The 21,781-nt window shown below is 41.0% G+C and overlaps 1 protein-coding gene across 3 annotated transcripts in view; it reads left to right on the top strand.

Moving 5' to 3' along the window:
• Nucleotides 1-21,781, top strand: part of THSD7A (thrombospondin type 1 domain containing 7A) — a 437,061-nt gene that overhangs the window by 359,994 nt on the left and 55,286 nt on the right. The window lies entirely within an intron of this gene.

Consider the following 21,781-nt stretch of genomic DNA (forward strand, 5'->3'; position numbering starts at 1 on the left):
TAGGAAATGAATATTTATTGGTTTGACAGAGTACAGGAAACTGCTGTGGAACATGTAATGTTGCACCAGAGGTATCTCCTAACCAAACATACATTGAGTAACACTCAGTGACCTGAGAAAACTCTTTCTGACTCATAAAGTAACTAAGATTGCAGGATTAGTGACTTACAATACAGTAAAACCTCAGAGTTACGAACACGTCGGGAATGGAGATAACTCTGAACAAAATGTTATGGATGTTCTTTCCAAAGTTTACAACTGAACACTGAATTAATACAGCCTTGAAATTTTACTATGCAGAAGAAAAATACCGCTTTTAACTATCTTAATTTAAATGAACCAAGCACAGAAACAGTTTCCTTACCTTTTCAAATTTTTTTAAACTTTCCCTTTATATTTTAGTAGTTTATATTTAACACAGTACTGTACTGTATTTGCTTTTTTTTTTTTTAATTATCCCTGCTGCTGCCTGATTGCATGCTTTCGGTTCCAAATGAGGTGTGCGGTTGACCGGTCAGTTCGTAATTCTGGTTTCATAACTCTGAGGTTACTGTGTAATGTTTACAAGAAAAATTATGCTGAATTACCAGATATCAGTTGGGCTTTATCTGATATCATAGAATCATAGAATATAGTCAAGTATATCTTAAAAGTTTGCCAATTTCATTTTATGTACAACTGCAACTTTAATTTGCATTGAGAAATGTTTACAAAGGACCAAATTCTCAACAAATAAGACGTGGTGCAAAAGTGGTCTGAAAAGAATGAAATTATTTCCCCTGACTGCAGAGCCTTAAAATAGTAGTAATCTCTTAAAGAACCAAATCCTTTATCCACTTCCCTTCACAGGGAGTTCATCAGGTGATTATGCATAACTGTGCATCCACTAGCCACACCACACACTGCTCCTTTTCTCGCACATCTCATTGTCACAGACAGAGCATTATAAGGCACAGACTTCCTGTATCCTGCTTGCTTTGCACATTGCCCATGGGTTCTTATACACTTGAATGTGTGGCGAGGGCAGGATTTGTTCCAAAATGGTTGCTGGCTTAGGGTCTGCACATATGTAGTGTTGCGGCCAGATCCTGAGCTGGTGTAAATCAGACTACATGACTTCAGTGGAGCTATGCTGATTTAGATTGGCTAAAGAGTACTTTGTTCTACATTTAAGTGTGGGATTATATACATTCTAGTAATAGAAATCCCGCAGAATGAATGTCATTACAGCATTTCATTCCAATGTCAACATTGGTTGAGCTTATGCCGTGTATTCTGGTTTGTACAGTAGAACTGGGCTATCAAAAATATCATAGATTTAATTACTGAAAATAGTCAATCAACAAAATTAAATGCGTGAAAGGGATTATAATTATTTGTATGCCTTCCTCTGTCAAACTTCACCCATGATAAATTATAAACTCCTATGTCAGGCAGAAATGTGGCAAATGGAGATGCTTGAGCTTTGTGGATTCTGAGTGCTTTTAATACTCTTTGAATTAAAAAGGAGTTGAGAGCACTTGGCACTTTACTGGCAGCACTCAGCTTCTCATCACATTAGGCCAATTATCTGAATGTTTCTGTCTGTTTACTAAGGAGGGAGAGAAGTAGCATTTAATTGGCCATGAAGCCATCTTTAGAAAATTATAAAATTGAGACTTAACCTCAGTGCAGTTCTTCCATTTTCTACTTTGCTACCGATGTGTTAGGTCACGTTTTTAATTTGTTGTGGCTGTTATGCATAGCAAGTCACTAGTTGATGATTTATTTTCATCATTGTCTGTGACCCTGCAAACGACTTTCACAGATCTGTGTGTTTATTTCTGATCTGTTAATTAGAGCGGAGAAAGCTTGAAAAACCCAACCTAAGAAGTAGGTATTCTTAAAACATAAAAAAAAAACCTCTGAGCCTTTGGAGACCTTATTCAGTGTAAAGTATAAAACAATAAAAGATCTTGAGTCCAGGAGAAGCCAGAGGGGTCTAATGCCAATCATTGAATTGAAGGATGGATACTGTCAAGTTGTCTGTAAACTGTTAAAAGGGAGAATTTGCACAGGATGCAGGAGTTATTCTGTAATCTGTAGATGCAATGAATGCTGGGAAACATGACTGATATAACTGGCAAAGAAAGGGACAGAACAGGATGGTATTCAACTGTCTCCAGTGAAGGGAAAAGTCCCAACCCTGCACTTACAGAAATCAGGGCCTGCTGCTCAGGTGCGAAAGGGGAAGCTAGCTCAAAACCTTATGCACTAGCAGGTGCTTGAAGTGAGGCTCTTTGATTAATCTTGGTACAGACCAGGAATAACTCTTTGTCCTTCACTCCATTTGGGTGAAGTGGGGGCAGGACTGGACTGTAAATCAGCCCACCATTGACTCCCCTCCACACACCACTCACACCCCTTTGCCCGTATGCCTGGGAAAACACAGAACGTGTGGCTAATCGCCCTGCCTCTGTTGCTCATACTTTCTCTTCTTCCCCTCTGTGCTTCACAGTGCGGTGTAAGACCAGGGTCCAAAATATTCTTATTAGGACACCCTCAATTCGAATTTTTAGAAATTGACTCATTTCAGACATTTTCATTTTCTAAAGAAAAGGAGTACTTGTGGCTCCTTAGAGACTAACCAATTTATTTGAGCATGAGCTTTCGTGAGCTACAGCTCACTTCATCAGATGCATACCGTGGAAACTGCAGAAGACATTATATACACACAGGACAGTGGGGCAGGAGGAGGTATTGTTTCATGGTCTCTGTGTGTATATAATGTCTTCTGCAGTTTCCACGTATGCATCCGATGAAGTGAGCTGTAGCTCACGAAAGCTCATGCTCAAATAAATTGGTTAGTCTCTAAGGTGCCATAAGTACTCCTTTTCTTTTTGCGAATACAGACTAACACGGCTGTTACTCTGAAACCTTTCATTTTCTAGTAGTGCAGCATGTCAGCATGTACTCCTCCACGAGTGTGTGCAGCTCTGGAGAAGGCCTGGGAGGGTGCAGGTCGGGAGAAGGAAGTCCTCACAAGGGAGTGAAGACATCTCTTTCCTTCTTCCTCACCTTGAGCCTGCTGCCCACTGGTCCCTGGGAACTGGAAAGTGTTCCAGAGAGAGAATATCTGATCACACCCTTCCTGTTTCCATTACCCCAGTTCCTGTGCTAGCAGAAGGGGCCCTTTGCTACCCCATGCTGACATTATCTCCTAACAGCATGCAAAGGCCATCTAGGGACTTAAGTGGGGGAGCCCATCTAACAGCACCCAGATCACAGAACCTGTTACTTCTCTGCTCCTCTTGTCCCCACATTTAAAATCAACAGTAGCTCTCTTGCTGCCTCTGGGAAGGAGCATGCATGTGAGCCCCCCTGACCAGTGTACCATAGTGATCATGCTAGTGCAGGAGTCAGGAAGTGAAAATGACTCTCAATGAAATAATGAAACTGACTATTCCTAGTTTGCTGTCACATGCACAGAGTAATATACTGAGGTTCAAATATTTTTCTCTGTCTTCTTTTTGTTATGATAATTGTAGGGGATTACTTGTAAATATAGTTGGCTAAAAAGAATTATCCAGAAATGTGATATTTCAAGTTGACAATGCTCTTTAAAGTGAAAAACGCCTTAGTAAGTCTTTTGGCAACTGTGACAAAGTAGGAAATATCTGTATTTTTAATAAATATGATGATTTTGCTTATGATGGATTTCTTTCTATGGAGTTAGATCAAAATGGGTTGTTAGAGGAAAATCAAGTAGGAAAGGTAAAACAATGCCCAAAAAAGAAGCATCCCAACAAACACACAAACGCCAGGTTTATAGCAGTGAAGAAGTGACTTCTGGCCTCAGTCCTGATAACACAGCTGTTTTGCCAATGCTGAGAAGAGAAGGGAACAATAAGACATCAGAGGACCGCCCCCCCACCGTACCCCAGTCTAGAAAAGGGTGAGGGTTGAGTGAGTGGCCAGAGGCTGTGCAGAGAGTGTCTGTGGAAGCTGCAAAGCTGGCCAAGGATCAGAGACAAACTAGACTGTCCTGCTTGCAGCATGCTCTCTGTTTCTCCCAGCCAGATGGCGGGGTTAGCTCAGCTGAGGGGAACTAATAAAAGCTTCCAGTGAAAGATTTTATTGTTCTTTACTCCTTGCTCTGTGTATTTTGTACCTCTGGAGGGATGAATGGTTTTGAAGTTGCTCCTTCTGAGTTACTTTAATCAGCTTGCTGATCACAGGTCCCCCGGAGTGAAAGGTTTACAACTGCCAAATGCAGTTGGACTTGACATGTTCACACAGTAGAGAAACAAGGAGGACTGCGACCCAGAGATCCAGTCTGAGAGTGGTTGGACTGCATGGTTCCTCCCAGAGTGAAGTTCAGTAAGCCAGGCCTGTCTCTTGCAGGGGTGCACACAAGAGGGACTTAAAAGGAGTCTAAGATGCAGTTCATTCCGTAACCTTGACAGCAACAATTTGGGATCTCATGCTTGGCCTTTGTACTCTCATCTTTCAGTCAAAATAAAGTAAGCTGTGAAGTGTCTGTGTGGTACCATTAGATTCATGCTCAGAGGATTTGATCATTGTGTTGTAGACTTCAATTTTGAGCTGACATTGCTGAGCATTCATTGCTTTTAATTTAAGAAGCTATATCTACCTTGGTAGCACAGGAACAGCAACAGCATCGCTTGGATAAAAATATCTCAAGGTCTATAATATCTGTTGTTCCTCTTGGTATCCACATCAAATTCCAAATTCATTGTACATTAATGCAGGAAGATGGAACAGCTTAATAGGAATATGTGGCCTACTTATCAGCTTTCATGGTTGGGCCATGTATCTTCAAATCTTTTACATGGTTGTTTCATTAATTTGATTTTGGTCCCCTTAAGTTTTGTTAATTACTTTTAATAACAATGATTTACACTTATAAATAATGCCCTTCATCCAAGAATCTGAAAGTATTTTTCAAACTTTAAGAGTGACAGAACTCACTTGGAGGTAAAAGCTGCTCTCCAAGCTATGCATGCACCATTTTCTGATTCTTCCTGGTTTCTTGAATAAAAATGGTTCCTCATCAACACAGCTGCCATCCTATTCTGGTGAAAAAATATATAATATAGGGTTTTTTAAAAAAGTTCAGTGCTTAAGAAAGGTTCCAGTTTGATAGTCCTAGAGACACCTCTGTGCTTTGACTATGAAGTGTTATATAATGCTAAGTACTGAAAAACCAGGTCCTATGCATTTCATGTTGGACACCCAAAATTAGTGCATACTTTTGACCTTAATTTCACTGTGCCTATATCCCCCATTTATAAAATGTGGTAATACCCATACATCTCCTAGTTGTGTTCTTGAAAATGAATGTGAAGCACTCAGATACTATAGTGATGAGTGTCATAGAAAATCCTGTGAATAAATTAATAATTTTGTCTCCAGAGCAGCATTTGAATAATGTTGCACACACAACCTAACTTTTGAGAGCTTGACTTGACAACCTTAAAAATGTTCTTTTAACATAGTTTAACAGGTTGTTTCCTAAGTTAAAAACAAAACAGAGCATCCTGAATAAACAGAAATTCCACAATGCAGCATAATTTTGACACCCACATAGGTCTTCAGTAAGATTGGACCCTTTAGTATCCACCACAGAGACCTCTTCCACTTGAACTAATGGAGATAACTGATAGCAATAGGAGGTTGTCACCCTCTATGTGACCAGTACTAGAGAGGAATTGGACATTTCGCTGAAGCTGGGCAAAACATTTTCAGAAAATAAACTATGCGGTTTTGGTTGACCTGAAACTATTTGTGAATTTGTGTCAAGTTTGCCAAATAGTTTCACCGAACTGAACAAATCAGATTGTTTAGGAAATATGGACTCTGGGATATTCTGCTGTAGGTCATTCTCAGTCTCTCTTGTTAAAGCTGTTCCATTGTGTTCATGCATTGGGACATGGGGAGAATGAGAGTGACTCTATAGCCCAGTGGCTAGGGCACTCACCTAAGAGGTGGGAAATCCATATTTAAATCCCTTCTCCTGATCACACAGATGGGGAAATTAAATCAGAGTCTCCCACATCCTGGGTGAATTCCCTAACCACTGAGCTAAAAGTTATAAGGAAGGTCACCTCCTCCCCCCTCACGCCCAAGCCATTTTGTGAATCTAGTCCTCCCTTGTTTTTATCAAAATGCCCACAATTCAATTGAAAATTTTGGAAACACAATTTTTTTGACTTTTTCATTTTCCTGAAAATCTCAAAACAACTTAATTTTTGGTTTGACCCAAAATGCTTTTTTCAATTTCAGAATAGCCAGTTAACTGAAAAATCCATTATTCCCCCAGCTCTACACTTTACCGGTGGGTTTTACAGCTCTTTGATGACAGCAGAGGAATGGTGAGGCCCAGGAATCTTGAGTTTCATTCCAGGCTTTGGAGGGGAGAATGCTCTACTCAGCACACTCTTCCACTCCTTCCTCCCAAAGTGTTAACCCTTCTGCCCTCTCTCCGCTAATCTGTCCTTGTCCCAGGCCTCTTTTTCCCCATCCCTGGCTCCTCAGCTCAGTTCCATTCTCCTCACCAGTCCCAATATCTTTACCCAGCAAGCCCTAGTCTCACGCCTCTGGACTTCCAGGTCCCTGTGTCCTTGACCAGTCAGTCCCAGTTCACTCCCACATCTGGCAATTCCATCATCTGTCTCTCTCCCTGTCTTGGCCTTCCCTCAACCCCTGCCTGCCCACATTCCCCTTTTCCCTGGCTCCTTCTCCCAATTTCCCTCCCTGGTCACCTCAACTGATCTCTTTATCTCCCCATCCCCCAGCTCTTTGTCCTAGTCTCTTAGCCCAACCAGTGCCAATTCTCCCCCTGCACCCTGGCTCCTCTGTCTTCCTCTCACATCCTTCCCCTTGCACCACTGCTTTTCAGTCCCAGTTCCCTACCTTCCCTCTGCCCCAGCTTCCAATCTCCTTGTTCGGCCATCCCCAGCTCCCAGATCTAGTCTCCTTGCCCAGGCAGTTCCAGTTTCCTTCCCTGCCAGCTTCCAGTCCAAGTCTTCAACCAAAGAACCCTTGTTTCAAACTAATCCTCCTGACCCACAGGTCTGCCTCTTGTCCCGTCTGCATTTGAATCAGGCAGCTTTCTACTCCATCGTGGGAGAGGGTTGGGGAGGGTGTCACTGAGAGAAAGCTTCTCTGCTCTCAGTCCAGACACCCAGACACAGCACGTCCTGCAGAATCCCAGAATTACATGCAAGTCCTGTTGAGCTTCAGTCTTGAGCATGACCAGTGGAGGTGGAAACTTCAGGAAATTTAGCTGCTGAAATTTAAGAAGTCTCTACTGAGCTTGCTATTTTTTCAGAGGCTTCTAATGTGGCCAGATTTGGACAGATTTTCACTGGGATGACAATGCAGGCACATCCCTTGCTAAAATTTTAGTCCCTGCTCTGAAGCATGGGGTTACTAGAGCTTTCAAAGAAAAAGTTGTCAGCATTTTTTAACATGGACAAACCCAAGGTTTTTTTCCTAGCGCTGTTCTTGGAAATAGTTGAACGGTTTTGGCTGAAATTTTCCAGAACAATTTAGCCTGAGGTACACAACGAGCTTGGAAAATTTAGCCCAAATGACAAAGAGCTGGTAAAGTCATAAACAATTGAATACAGTGTCATATAATAGAAAGTATCAGGCGACCTTAATAAATACCAGCCCTGCCTATAATGATCTATTCCCTGATTGTCCTGTATTCAGTGCCCCATGTATTCTGCAATTCTGTGGCCTTGCCCTTGAATTGTGCTACAGACTCTCAGCTTTCATTTTGTTGAAGTTGTTATTCTAGCCTTATAATTGCAAAAATAACCCAAAAATTGGAACTGAGTGTAAACCAATTCAATGGTGTTTTCCTTAGCACACAGCCTGAAACAATAGGTCTGTGAACTGCCCCATGTACCCTCCAGCCGATTCCATGGCTGTGGAATTCAGAATTTTCTCAAGAGGTTAGGTTTTCCCCCCACAATTTTCTATTTGGTACTGACATTTTGAGTACACAGGGTCTTGTGTGTATGTATTATACACAGTAATTGATGGCAGAGATGTTTGTTTCCATAATCAAATATACTGCATTGGTTTTAAAATGTTCATTACAAAACAGTTACCGCCCATGGCATTAGTTTCTTGTTGCAGTAAATTTAATAGCAAGTTGAATTTAAATTTAAAATATATTAAAATTTTTCATGGAATCAAAGGAATTAAAAATTGGAAAAGACTTATCCTCAACCTGTTTTCAATTGGTTTGTCTTGCCTAGTTGCAATTATTCAAGATATTCATCCCTTGGGGGACATCCCTTAAGAAGCTGTTCTAGCTTAATAGATTTTACCACTGAGAGAATGTTCTTGACATTCAGCATTTTTTTTCTTTTCTCAATTTTATCCTGTTACTCTTACTACAGATTTGGAATCCCTCTTTGGTGTTCTCAGCCTTGAAATACTTGTGGATCTTTATCATGTGTCTCAACTGTTGGTTGGCAAACCTACATGTTTGCTTTCAGTTCTTTTATTCTTTCTTCATAAATCAGTGTCTCTTGGCTTTCAGTAATCCTGGTGCTCTTCTCTGAATTCTCTCCATTGTATTTACATCCTTCTACTACGGAAAGACCCCAAGCTGTATGCTGAATCCTACGTGTGGTCAGATCTCTCCAGCTTTATTTAAGAGCTACATTATCATTATCTTAATGATGTGATGCATTGACAGAAGCAGGTGAGAATCACACTGGAGCTAATCCTGCATTCCTTGTGCACCCAGACTTTCCAGTGACCTCACTGGGAGTTTCAGGTGTGCAAGAAATGAAGTATTTGCACTGTAGGCTTCCCCGGACTACTGCTACTACTATTTATCTTACACTCGTGCCTTCAGGACCCCATTGTGTTAGGCACTGCACATATACGGAGGAAGAGACTGTTCCTTCTTCTAAGGACTTACCTAATTTATTGTCTACCTTCAGCCTTACTTTTTTCCCCAGTATGTACCACTAGCACATAGACTGCTATATTCCTGCACTTACAAGAGTATGAAATAAACTTTAGTAGGCCTTTTCCATCTCTAATTGCTATATATGTTTGTCACTTCTATTGAATATCTGTGTTGAATTAGCATTTTATGTTGCAGTGTTTTGGTTTATTTTTCCCTAGGTGTATTAGCTAGTGCTTTTGAGGTTAAGTCTCATTTTATGTGTTGCCCATATTTCCAATTTCCCTTAAGTCCCATGGTGTTGTTTTCATGTCCTCTGTGGAATTTACAAAGCCTTGCAATTTAGTATCATCTGTGAATTTTAATGTGCTGTTTACTCCTTCTTCCAGAGCATGAATAAAGATGTTAAATGACACCAAATCTAACAGTGAGACCTGTGGCATCCCATTGGGCAGGACTCACCAGCTTAATATACACTGCAGCTTCTCATCAATCTTCGTAGTTCTTCAGCTTTTGTTCTATTTCTTCCCATTTGACAGTGCCCATATCCAAACTTATTTGAGCTAATTTTTTTTTCTGTACAGGTAGGTTTTTTTAGGTACTGTAACAAATACTTTACTGAACACTCAATATGGGACACATTTCACATTATCTTTATCCACTTATTTTGTAATTCAATCAAAAAAGCTACCAGGTTTGTCTGGGATTATTTCTTTTTTATAAACCCCATGTTTGTGTGTGATTCTGTTATCTCCTTTGCAATAATACAGTACTTCACTGACAATTAAGTTATAATTTTTGGTTAAATTTCAGTAACAGAGGACACAGTTAGGAAACATAAATTCTATGCTCAGTTCTTCATAGAATCTTATATTGTGCCCTTCTTGATTTCACTAGAATATCCCAGTCTGTTTATAATGTAGGGAACTTCTGAATGATGATCTTGAGAAGAAAAAATGTGTGGAAACTGATAAATCTAAGGGTGTTTTACATCTTGCGGTGCCAGGCAAAGTGAAGTGTTTCTGAGAAGGACTAGGTTGTGACACCGATGGCCTGTATGTCTCCTCACCTAGTAGGTCTCATCCCCTCCATCAGGCCAAGAAACAGGAGGGATGAGGAGGTATGGAATGACTAAGTTAGGGAAAATTTGACAATGAAGTGACCTCATACTCTGAGCATGGGACAGAGCTTAGTCACGCAGAAGTAAGCTACAGGGAGGACTCGGAGAACCATCCATTCTTTGTGAAGAAGAAGCCCTATTTAGCACTTTTTAGGGTGGGCAGCAGAGGTAGGACAGGTCTCTTCTTGGAAATGGGAGGAGGACTCAGGGAGCCAGGAGCAGGTAGGACAGTGCAGCTTATATTTTGGGGAAGGGAGAAGAGGAGAGCAAAGAGTGTCTACTTTTCTCAACTCTCATTTCTTTATTAGAGGCCACTGACTGGCCATACTTTCGTCCAGGTGGCTCAGATTGAGGGGTGTAAGCTGACATGAAAAGAAGACCAGGGAAGCATGATGCTGAGTGAAGGTTTTGAGTGAGGGTAAGTTTGTGGGGTCGAGGTAGTAAGTTATGGTCACTCAGGAAAGTGCTATGTCCACAATGCTTACTGTAGATCTCTCTCTCTCTCTCTCTCTCTCTCTCTCTGTGTGTTTATCTAGAGAGAGAGAGAGATAAAAGGGATATGTTTCCATTTCTCTCACTATGGACACAGACCCTCCATTTTCTAGTTCTGTGAGCTCTACTTTGTTCCAGTAATTTGCTGGGAAGGGTAAGAAATTATAAAGCACAGTTGAACTGCAGCCTTTTGTTTACAGGACACACACACTTGTTTTTTGCAGCCCCGCCCTGTCGTCGTCGGAGTGCGGTTTCGTTTGAGGAAATAACATGCCATCAACACCTGAACTCATTGTTACCAAAATATTATTATGGTTTATTTAATACAGTAAACAGCAAGTGCAAAATCCCTGAGTGGCTCCTTTAAAGTTTAAATTAGAATTGTTATGGGAACCAAAAACTTGTATTTTGGTGTCCTGATCATGAAAAGCAAAGAGCTGCTGTACTGACTATAAACCACTTTATTTATTCTACAGTATTTAGTTTCTCGCCTTCATATAGTAATTATGATTCATGACCCACATAAACTGAGACATGTTCTCTTATGTAGGGAGTCAACATGCTAGCATGGCAGACTGCTGTAATTTTTTTATATAGATCGTATTATCCTTCTTAATTCATGTCAGTTTATTGTTAAGACCTTAGGCACAATCAACCAGTCCTGGATAGTTTGTCTGCTGCCTTATTAGTGTGAGATTATTTCCCCCTTTAGCATTAATTAAATGAGATACATTGATTTGTGCTGACTCTACAAAGCAGTCTATGGCTACAAGGCTTATGCAGGGGAATATAGAGGAATATTTGTATATCAGTGAATATCTTTTGCAACATCTGTTGAGAGAGTCTATATGAAGCAAGGAATTTCTTATTGAATTGCTCATGTTCCTGATAGCCAAATTTCAAATGTTATAAAAGTGTCCATGTGGTCTCAGACATAAGTTTATAACTTGCTGCGTCCACTTTTATCAATTCTTTTTCCCTTTGTCATTTCCTTTTTAAACTACTCTACGGAAATATAGATCTATGAAAGGAAAATAAAGAACATAGAAATTAAGATGAAAAGTTGTGTTTTTTATTAAGCATACCTTTATAAAGCACAGTATGTTTTTTCCATCACAATCTCTAATCTAAGTCTATATCTAATACAATGCTAGTGTACTTGCATCTTAGCACTACCATTTAGGTCTATTATAAACACTATTAGGGCATGTATTTTACTTTTCCATGTGGTATATGTAAGGTACTGTATTTGAGACAACTTGTGTGCTGTCTTGGAATATGTTGCCAATGCATTTGTAACATTTTCTACGTGAATATCTTTGTGGCAGGAAGGCATATTATTGAGATGATGCTGTATTCATCATCAAGAAATTCAAAAAGAGGTGCTTGGTAAGTATGGTTTGAATAAATGTACTTGAATTATACATTAGGGCAGATGGAAGAATTATCCTTCAGTTTTAGCACAAATACTGGCATAGACATTGCCCTTGATACTGTATTTGATTGTAAGTCTAAAAATAGCTGCCAACAGTATGTTGTAGCCAGCAGCAATTTGGCAAGTACTAGGCAAGAGATCAGTCGTGGGATAGACTGTTCTTGCTCATACACCTTGCTGCCTTCTCACCACTACTACTGATGCCAAGATTCTCTTTCTGTCAATGGGTCAGACGCAGGCGACATCCATCAACTCAGAGAACACTTGAAGCCTGTACTTAGTCCTCCAGACACAGAACTGCTGATGCAGAAGATCACTAAGTATTAACAATTGTTCTTTGGCACTGAAGACTTGAAAGGTAATCTTGAAAATAAGGAAAAGGACATGCTCCAGTGCAATTTATCATTCCCTGGAATATTGTGACAGAGTCACCACTGTAAGCACTCCTGGACAAAGAACACAAATACCTTTTAAAGCTGGGAGAAATTTAGACAGCTGGGCTCTTCTCTCAGTCCTGGATGATCAATCCCAAGAAAGATATACTTCAACAAATAATATAGCATAAAAAACTCTGGTGCCACAATTTCTCTCTTGGAAACAGAGAGCAGTACTTGCAAGAAAGAAGAAAGATAGTTGTACTGCTTTCACGTGTGGGGTAATACCTAGCCAGCTGTTGTGTTGATATCCAAATACTAAGTTTTTCAGATGCCCATAATGATTCCAAGCTACAGCCCAACAAACTCAACCCAATTGGAGTCAAACTTTACCTGCAGACATCAGCACTTTGGGAACAGAAAGAATCTCAGGTCAACCTACTTTGACTGCCTTGTCATCAGGCAAGGGATGAAGTCCCTTTAAGTCTATTGTAACATGTCCATAATATCCTTAAATGACTTTTTACTTGGAGGTCCAAGTGGCTCGGGGAATTGGTCATGGGGCAAACTATCACGCCTAAGTTTGAACCCAGGTTGGTAGTGGCTGAAGAACATTGCTAGTTGATGTTGGTTCAGTGGTGAACATGAAGTTGTTTAGTAATTTCAGTCCGGTTCATAATAGATGGATGTCCAGTTCATAAACTCATGATCAGAATTTGCAGCATGATTAAATCCTGATTAGGTCTCTTCTCAGTTTCAGTTGCCCTTTTCTTAGAAGAATGTGCGTTACTTTCCAGCCCTGTCTACATATAAGTTCTCCATATCTCTGATCAGCATCGGTTATCTTCTCCTCATTTTCTGATATTTTTACAGCATGGGGAAAATTTGCAAACATGAGTGACCAAAACTAAGCAACTGAGCACAGTTTTTTCAAAGGTGCTGCACATCATCTATTCTGATTAACACAGGGCATGTCTGCACTTGGAGCTGTGGGGGGAAATTCCCAGCTTAAATAGACAGACTTGTGGTAGCTTACATTGAGCTAGCACTCTAAAAATAGTAAGGATGTAGCTGCAGTAGCATGGGGAGCAGTTCAGGGGTGGCCGACCTGCAGGTCTGGAACTGCATGCGGCTCTTCAGAAGATAATATGCGGCTCCTGCTAGGAGCCAACTCTGGGGAAAAAATGGTGAGTGCTCAGCACCCACCGGCAACCCTCCCGCCTGATAGTGGCCCCCCCAATCAGCACCTCCTCCTCCCTCCCCCATGCCTCCTGCCCGCTGCGATCAGCTGTTTCGTGGTGTTCAGGAGGCTGCGGGGGGGAGGGGGAAGAGCAGAGGAGCAGTGCACAGCCTTACCTCCTCCTCCCTCCCTGTGCCTCCCTCCCACTGCAATCAGCTGTTTTGCAACTCGCAGGAGGTTCGGGGGGGGCAGGAGAGAGGACAAGTCTCCCTCGGGGGAGGGGGCAAGAAGAGGTGGGGTGGGGGTGGGGACTTGGGGAAAGGGATGGAGTGGTGGGTGGGGCCAGGGATAGAGCCAGGAATCCAGCACCCGCTGGCCGGCACCAGCATCTCCTTGAGTAAAGCACACTGTGACTAGTTGGTGTGGAAATTTTTAATCAAAATTTTTCTTATACCATCTAACAATGGAAGGCAAGTGCAAACAGAAAAGAAAATACACAGATGAAAATCGAGGCTTCCAGCAGGAGTGGAAGAATAAGTACTTTTTCGCTGAACGTAATGGTAAGGCCGTGTGTCCTGTTTGCCAGACGTGTATCTCTCAGTTCAAATCTTCAAGCTTGCGTCATTTCGCTTCTCACCATGCGCATATGGATCAAGAATTCCCACGAGGTTCTGAACTCCACACTTTAAAACTGAAAACTTTGACAAAATCAGATGTAGAAGCCCAGTTCTTTACCAGATTTGCCAACTGATCACAGACTGTAACATTAGCGTCCTATTATGTGGCCTGGCACATAGCCCATGTGAAAAAGCCCTACTCTGAAGGACAGCTTATAAAAACATGCATCACTGATGTGATTTCAATCCTGTCACCAGAGAACAAGAATCTACAGAAGAACATTTCTGGCCTGCAGCTTTCACGCCACAGAGTAGAACGCTGAATCTCCAACCTGAACAGTGACATCGAATCGCAACTCCACTCCCCGCAACTTCAGCAGTGTATTTGAGCATTGCTTTGGATGAGTCGTGCCATGCACAGGATAAACCTTATTATCATTGGTTTCAGAGGAACAGCCGTGTTAGTCTGTATTCGCAAAAAGAAAAGGAGGACTTGTGGCACCTTAGAGACTAACCAATTTATTTGAGCATGAGCTTTCGTGAGCTACAGCTCACTTCATCAGATGTTTACCGTGGAAACTGCAGCAGACTTTATATACACACAGAAATCATGAAACAATACCTCCTCCCACCCCACTGTCCTGCTGGTAATAGCTTATCTAAAGTGATCAACAGGTGGGCCATTTCCAGCACAAATCCAGGTTTTCTCACCCTCCACCCCCCGACACAAATTCACTCTCCTGCTGGTGCTAGCCCATCCAAAGTGACAACTCTTTACATAATCAAGTCGGGCTGAACTTTGTGACTTTGTCCTTACCCATAACTATTTCACATTTGGGGACAATGTATACCTTCAGATCAGCGGCACTGCTATGGGTACCCGCATGGCCCCACAGTATGCCAACATTTTTATGGCTGATTTAGAACAACGCTTCCTCAGCTCTCGTCCCCTAAAGCCCCTACTCTACTTGCGCTATATTGATGACATCTTCATCATCTGGACCCATGGAAAAGAAGCCCTTGAGGAATTCCACCATGATTTCAACAATTTCCATCCCACCACCAACCTCAGCCTGGTCCAGTCCACACAAGAGATCCACTTCCTGGACACTACAGTGCTAATAAACAATGGCCACATAAACACCACCCTATACCGTAAACCTACTGACCGCTATTCCTACCTGCATGCCTCCAGCTTTCACCCTGACCACACCACACGATCCATCGTCTACAGCCAAGCTCTGCGATACAACCGCATTTGCTCCAACCCCTCAGACAGAGACAAACACCTACAAGATCTCTGTCAAGCTTTCTTACAACTACAATACCCACCTGCAGAAGTAAAGAAACAGATTGATAGAGCCAGAAGAGTTCCCAGAAGTTACCTACTACAGGACAGGCCTAACAAAGAAAATAACAGAACGCCACTAGCCGTCACCTTCAGCCCCCAACTAAAACCCCTCCAACGCATTATTAAGGATCTACAACCTATCCTAAAGGATGACCCAACACTCTCACAAGTCTTGGGAGACAGGCCAGTCCTTGCCTACAGACAGCCCCGCAACCTGAAGCAAATACTCACCAACAACCACATACCACACAACAGAACCACTAACCCAGGAACTTATCCTTGCAACAAAGCCCGTTGCCAATTGTGCCCACATATCTATTCAGGGGACACCATCACAGGGCCTAATAACATCAGCCACACTATCAGAGGCTCGTTCACCTGCACATCCACCAATGTGATCTATGCCATCATGTGCCAGCAATGCCCCTCTGCCATGTACATTGGTCAAACTGGACAGTCTCTACGTAAAAGAATAAATGGACACAAATCAGATGTCAAGAATTATAACATTCATAAACCAGTCGGAGAACACTTCAATCTCTCTGGTCACGCAATCACAGACATGAAGGTCGCTATCTTAAAACAAAAAAACTTCAAATCCAGACTCCAGCGAGAAACTGCTGAATTGGAATTCATTTGCAAATTGGATACTATTAATTTAGGCTTAAATAGAGACTGGGAGTGGCTAAGTCATTATGCAAGGTAGCCTGTTTCCTCTTGTTTTTTCCTACCCCCCCCCCCAGATGTTCTGGTTTAACTTGGATTTAAACCTGGAGAATGGTCAGTTTAGATGAGCTATTACCAGCAGGAGAGTGAGTTTGTGTGTGTATGGGGGTGGGGGGGATGTGAGAAAACCTTGATCTATGCAGGAAATAGCCCGACTTGATTATGTAAAGAGTTGTCACTTTGGATGGGCTAGCACCAGCAGGAGAGTGAATTTGTGTCGGGGGGTGGAGGGTGAGAAAACCTGGATTTGTGCTGGAAATGGCCCACCTGTTGATCACTTTAGATAAGCTATTACCAGCAGGACAGTGGGGTGGGAGGAGGTATTGTTTCATGATTTCTGTGTGTATATAAAGTCTGCTGCAGTTTCCACGGTAAACATCTGATGAAGTGAGCTGTAGCTCACGAAAGCTCATGCTCAAATAAATTGGTTAGTCTCTAAGGTGCCACAAGTCCTCCTTTTCTTTTTGCTTATTATCATTGACTTCACATCACTATTTTGCTGAAACAGGGTCTTGTTTAGACATTTAAATATGGAATTAGTTGCCTAGATCCAAGTTTTAAATTGTCCTTTTATAAACTAGGTAGCTAACACTGGGAGATCCCAAGTGTAGGAGAACTGTTATCTCTTTGGCTTCATAAGTTTTCAAATTTTTTTTTTTTTGCTTGCATTGCATTGAATATATTTGTACTGATGAAGTAGAGAAGGGAGAAGGAAGAGTGAGGTGTGCTTGGGCAGCATGTGAAAGCACAAGTTTATGTGAAATTTGCAAAAATGTGTAGGTGGTGATGACACACCTTCAGAGATGTATTTGATGAAAAGTGGCATAAGAAGACTGGAGAATAGAGTAAAATGAATAATTTTCTACAGGCAATTTATCTAATTTAATCGTCTCTGGTCACAGAAATATCTGCAAGCAGATTGCAGTTTCCTTGAATTTATTTGTAACTATTTTGTCAACATTTTTATTTAATTATTTATTTTACTGCATGGATTAATCACAAATGATTCTTTATTAGTATTCTGAATCTGAGCTGTGAGTGGGCAAGATAAATCTGATGATAATGTGCAGGCCAGCAGGAGGGGGATGCCAAGAAGTGGAATGGAGCATTGCAGAAGGAAGTCGAGGGGAGCTGGAAGAGATCATGATGTTGACAGCTGCTCTTGCATAAGTCTCAAAAGACTCCTGTGGCAAAGCCCTGGCTAGACTCTGGGTTGGCTCCTGATTCAAGATGAAATAGAGAAGGAACTGAAAGGAAGAAAAGATGCCAAAGAGATCGGATGAATTTGGCAAAGACTTTTAGATCTCAAATTTAGTTGAAGATATGTGATTTTCCTCTTAAATATTTTTGAAAATTGACACAATTTCTAAAGATTGTAATGCCAAACAATGTGTTGTCCTCCCCCTATTTGCTCCTCTTTGTCTTTTATTTTTAGTTGGAAATGAGGTTCTTTTGTTTTGTTTCCTACTTTAGATCAGGAGATTACCTGAATCAGCTCTCGAGGCATCATTTTTCATCTGTGCTTGGCAGAAGATGCTGTTTCTGGCAGGATGTGTTTTTTCCATTTCTTTCTTCTTCTGTTTTCACTTCTTCTCTTCCAGTTTTTCTTTCCTATCTCGTGTGTCTTTCCCCATTCTGTCTGTCCTCCAAGCTCTCTTATTTTCTTATTGCCACACTGTGAGCTTTCACTGCCATGTAAGAGAAACTCCTGTCTGGCCTGACCAACTCCCTACACTTAACACATTGCTTTTGTGGTATTTATCTACAAAGAATATCATGTGAGATATCCAACAAGAACTTATTTCATGCTGGCCATCATGATCATTGTAGGATGTGTGCACAGATAACAGTTAAGAAGTTGTATGTTTATACTAAAAAGATTTTTAAACCAAGCAAACCAGGCAGGGTGAATAAAAGTTCCCTAGACAAAGGAATGTTGACTTTCCTATCTGCCCTGATTTTGAATGTAAATGGAGCAGGGGTAGCCAGACACAATGGAAATTATAGTTACATATTAAGTTAACAGGAAAAGTAAATTATCAGAAGGATTAGAAGAACAGCATAGAGTCTGCACCCTGAAGAACAGCATGGGAGAGGAATTTTGTCTGGGGGTGTACTTCAAAGGATACATTTCAGAGTTGCTTGACTATCTGAGGGGGAAAGGACATTCTAGCTATCCATCACTGAGGGAGCAAGAAACACAGTGCTTTTTGTATTCATGAACGCAGGATCCTGGCCAGGGGGAAGCTTATGACACTGAGAGGAGGCTTTGGGCGAGAGACTGCCTGAGTCAAGAATTGTAGCCTGTTAAGCCTTAGTCACTTGTATTTTTTTTATTTGTAACCATTTTCTGTTTCTACTACTCTTGCTTAGCATCACTTGAATCTCTGTTCTTTAGTAATAAACTTATTCTTGGTTTTACTATAAGTTCATCTCAGTGCAATATATTAAAGTAAAGTGTGCATCATCCACTAAGCCAACAGGCTGGTGAGTGTCCTGTCTCTTTGGAGACAGCAGAGTTGGTAATTTCTATGAGTGTCCAGTGACAGGGGCTGGATACTGCAGGGCAATGTTCTACAAGGGGAGTCAGGAACTAAAGTGCTCCAAGTGTTACCTGCAAGGTGAAATAGGGTCTGGTAGTGTCCTGAAGAGTTTGCTGGACTGGCTAACGCACTGGAGTATCAGGGAGCTGTCACAGTTTAGTATCTGCAAATCTCTCTCTCACTGAGGCAGAGGAGTAACAAGGTAACTTACAGTTCTGGTACCTTGAGAAAGTATGCCACTCACCTTCTGCCCTCTTTTGTTTACTCTCCTTCTCTCTTCCTTTCATCCCTGTCTGTTCTTTCCTGTCTTCCCTCTTCTGTCCCTCTTTTCCCTTTAATATCTCCCATGTTGTGTCTCTCCTCTGCAGTCACTTTGCCTCTTCTCCCTGAACATAAACTCCATTCATTCCTTGGAAAGGCCTTCAGTCTCTCTGTTCCCTTTGGAGAACTCTTTGCACCTGGAAAACTCCTTCCTTTCCCCTCTTTCTGCTAATGCTGGGGACCCATTTTCTGTCAAACACTCTTCTCTCTCCCACCAGTGGCTAGAAGTCTTCACTCACCTGTTCCCTTCCTCTCTTGATAGTATTTCCTCCCTGGTGACTCCCTGCTTTCCTCCTCTGCCCTCTGGTGATAACAAAACCCTCCTTTTCCCATGTCTCCAATGGCTAAGAGTCCCCTCTTATTCTCTACCTTCAGCTCTTATTATTCAAAAGTCCCCACTACCCAATTGTTCCAGGGGATTTGTGGGTGCTGGTGCCATTGCTGGTGGGGAGGCAGGAGAGAGGCAATTCTTGTAGAGTAGTCTCCATCAGCACCCTGGACTTGACTAGCCAGGAAAGGGCATCCTCTCAGTGGAAGAGAGATTAAGAGCTGGCTGGAGAGCAGATGCTGCCTAGAAGTGTAAAGAATTGAGTGCTTCAGTCACACAGTCTTTTTACATGGTGTTGATATGGTAATTTGCCTACTAAATCCTCCCTGAAGCATGCCCATTGGTCCTTAAACAAAGCATAATTTTACTCCATTATAGAATTTGTTGGAATTAAATAAAATATATAGTAAAGAATTTGAGGCACTAGATAGAATTATGGCTTTATTGCATTGTGATTTAAAACATTTTGTGTTGAATGATGCAAGCATATGAAGATTTTTACTACATGTTATATCATTACAGATTATTGTGGTACAGATTCATTTGCCATTTTGGGGGATCATTATACTTTTTAAATACAGGTGAAAGTAATTAAAATGTGTGACTTGCATAGAATGTTTTTGTCTGATATACCATCTAAGTGTAAAATGGCAAAGTGCTTCTTGTTTTGTTTTTTTTAGCTACATACATACAATGTACTACACATATTATCCCAGTAGAAGAATTCTTTATTGTCCTGTTTTGTATCAACAAACGGGGGAAACAAAGCTAAATATGTGGTAATCTGGTAGACCATTTAGGAAAATATGTTCCCAGAAGTTTCCTTTTCTTATCCCAGTAACCACTCTACACACAAACCCCTAACCCTTTTACTGGTATTTTGTGGCACTCACATCTGAAAGTGCCTGAATCTGTAACTGAGACAGATGGTGAGAAATTGAATCCCCTTGAGTTACAATCAGGCAAAGTTAAAATATTTTGGAGGCTTATGGTAGAGCAGGGGTCAGCAACCTTTCAGAAGTGGTGTGCTGAGTCTTCATTTATTCACTCTAATTTAAGGTTTCACATGCCAGTAATACCTTTTAATGTATTTAGAAGGTCTCTGTCTGTAAGTCTATAATATATAACTAAACTATTGTTGTATATAAAGTAAATAAGGTTTTTAAAATGTTTTAGAAGCTTCATTTAAAATTAAATTAAAATGCTGAGCCCCCCGGACCGGTGGCCAGGACCTGGGCAGCGTGAGTGCCACTGAAAATCAGCACGCGTGCCGCAGGTTGCCTACCCCTGGGCTAGAGTCTCAATAAACGAGCTAGATGAACCAGTCTAGATTGATTGAAGTTATCTGCTGAAAAAAGTGAATAATATATCTAAAATGAGATGAAGTTGTTTCTTCCAGTTTTAAATTGGAGAGAGAAATTTAACAAACACTAAAATTGTGTGTTACTGTTAAAAATAGAAATAGTTTTATATGGGCAAAATTATGTAAAAGTAACACTGAAACTAGTGTAGATAAAAGCTTGCATCCAGTAGATTAGGATGTCAATAAACTCAACCTTAGAGATATAAAACACTCCTCATGTTTTAATAACGGGCCAAAAAAATCCTGCCAGACAGTTATTTTCTGTTCTCTCTTAACTTCCTTGTCATGATTCATGTCAAATTTGAAATATTCCAAAATATGGAAATCAGATGTCTGGCTTTATATTCCACCTTAAAGTGCTCTTGCGTCCTGTAGAAGATTTACAATTTGTTTTTTATGTATTAACATTTAGTGTAGGATGGAGCTTTGAGGTCAGGCACATCTGAATTCCAAGATTAACCCAGACATGATCCATAATCGATGTCACCCATTCTGCTGCAGGGCAATCCATACCACTGCATATCATATGGTTTTCAAAAATATGTCTAAAACAATGTGCCTTTCATAAAGAATCATTTGGTCAGTCAGTTGAATGTCAAAAGTTACTTAATAAACAAGTTCATAATTCACTTCTGTGAAGTAGTTGACATCTTAATGATGATACATTCTCTGAATGACAGCTCTACATAGATCAAATTCAAGACATACTCTGTATAGATATTTAACCAGCTAGCAGTTCCAAGCAGGTGCAAGCTGTAGAAAACTAGAACCAGAATTCAGAGTTTATCTGAGTGTACAGGTAAAATGTGCATATTCTAATTGTACAGGTTTTTTTTTTATTATTTCTACTGCACCTTGTGTTTAACATACATTGCTGGAAAGTGTCTAGAAATATATCTGGAAATATAATGTATCAAATGTTCGTGCATTTTTATATTGCACATAATTGTTTGGTGTTAGTTGCCTTCAGAAAAGATCTTGGCAGAAGACAGTTCA

The sequence above is a fragment of the Lepidochelys kempii genome, chromosome 2, assembly GCF_965140285.1.
Source record: "Lepidochelys kempii isolate rLepKem1 chromosome 2, rLepKem1.hap1, whole genome shotgun sequence".
NCBI classification, from domain to species: Eukaryota; Metazoa; Chordata; order Testudines; family Cheloniidae; genus Lepidochelys; species Lepidochelys kempii.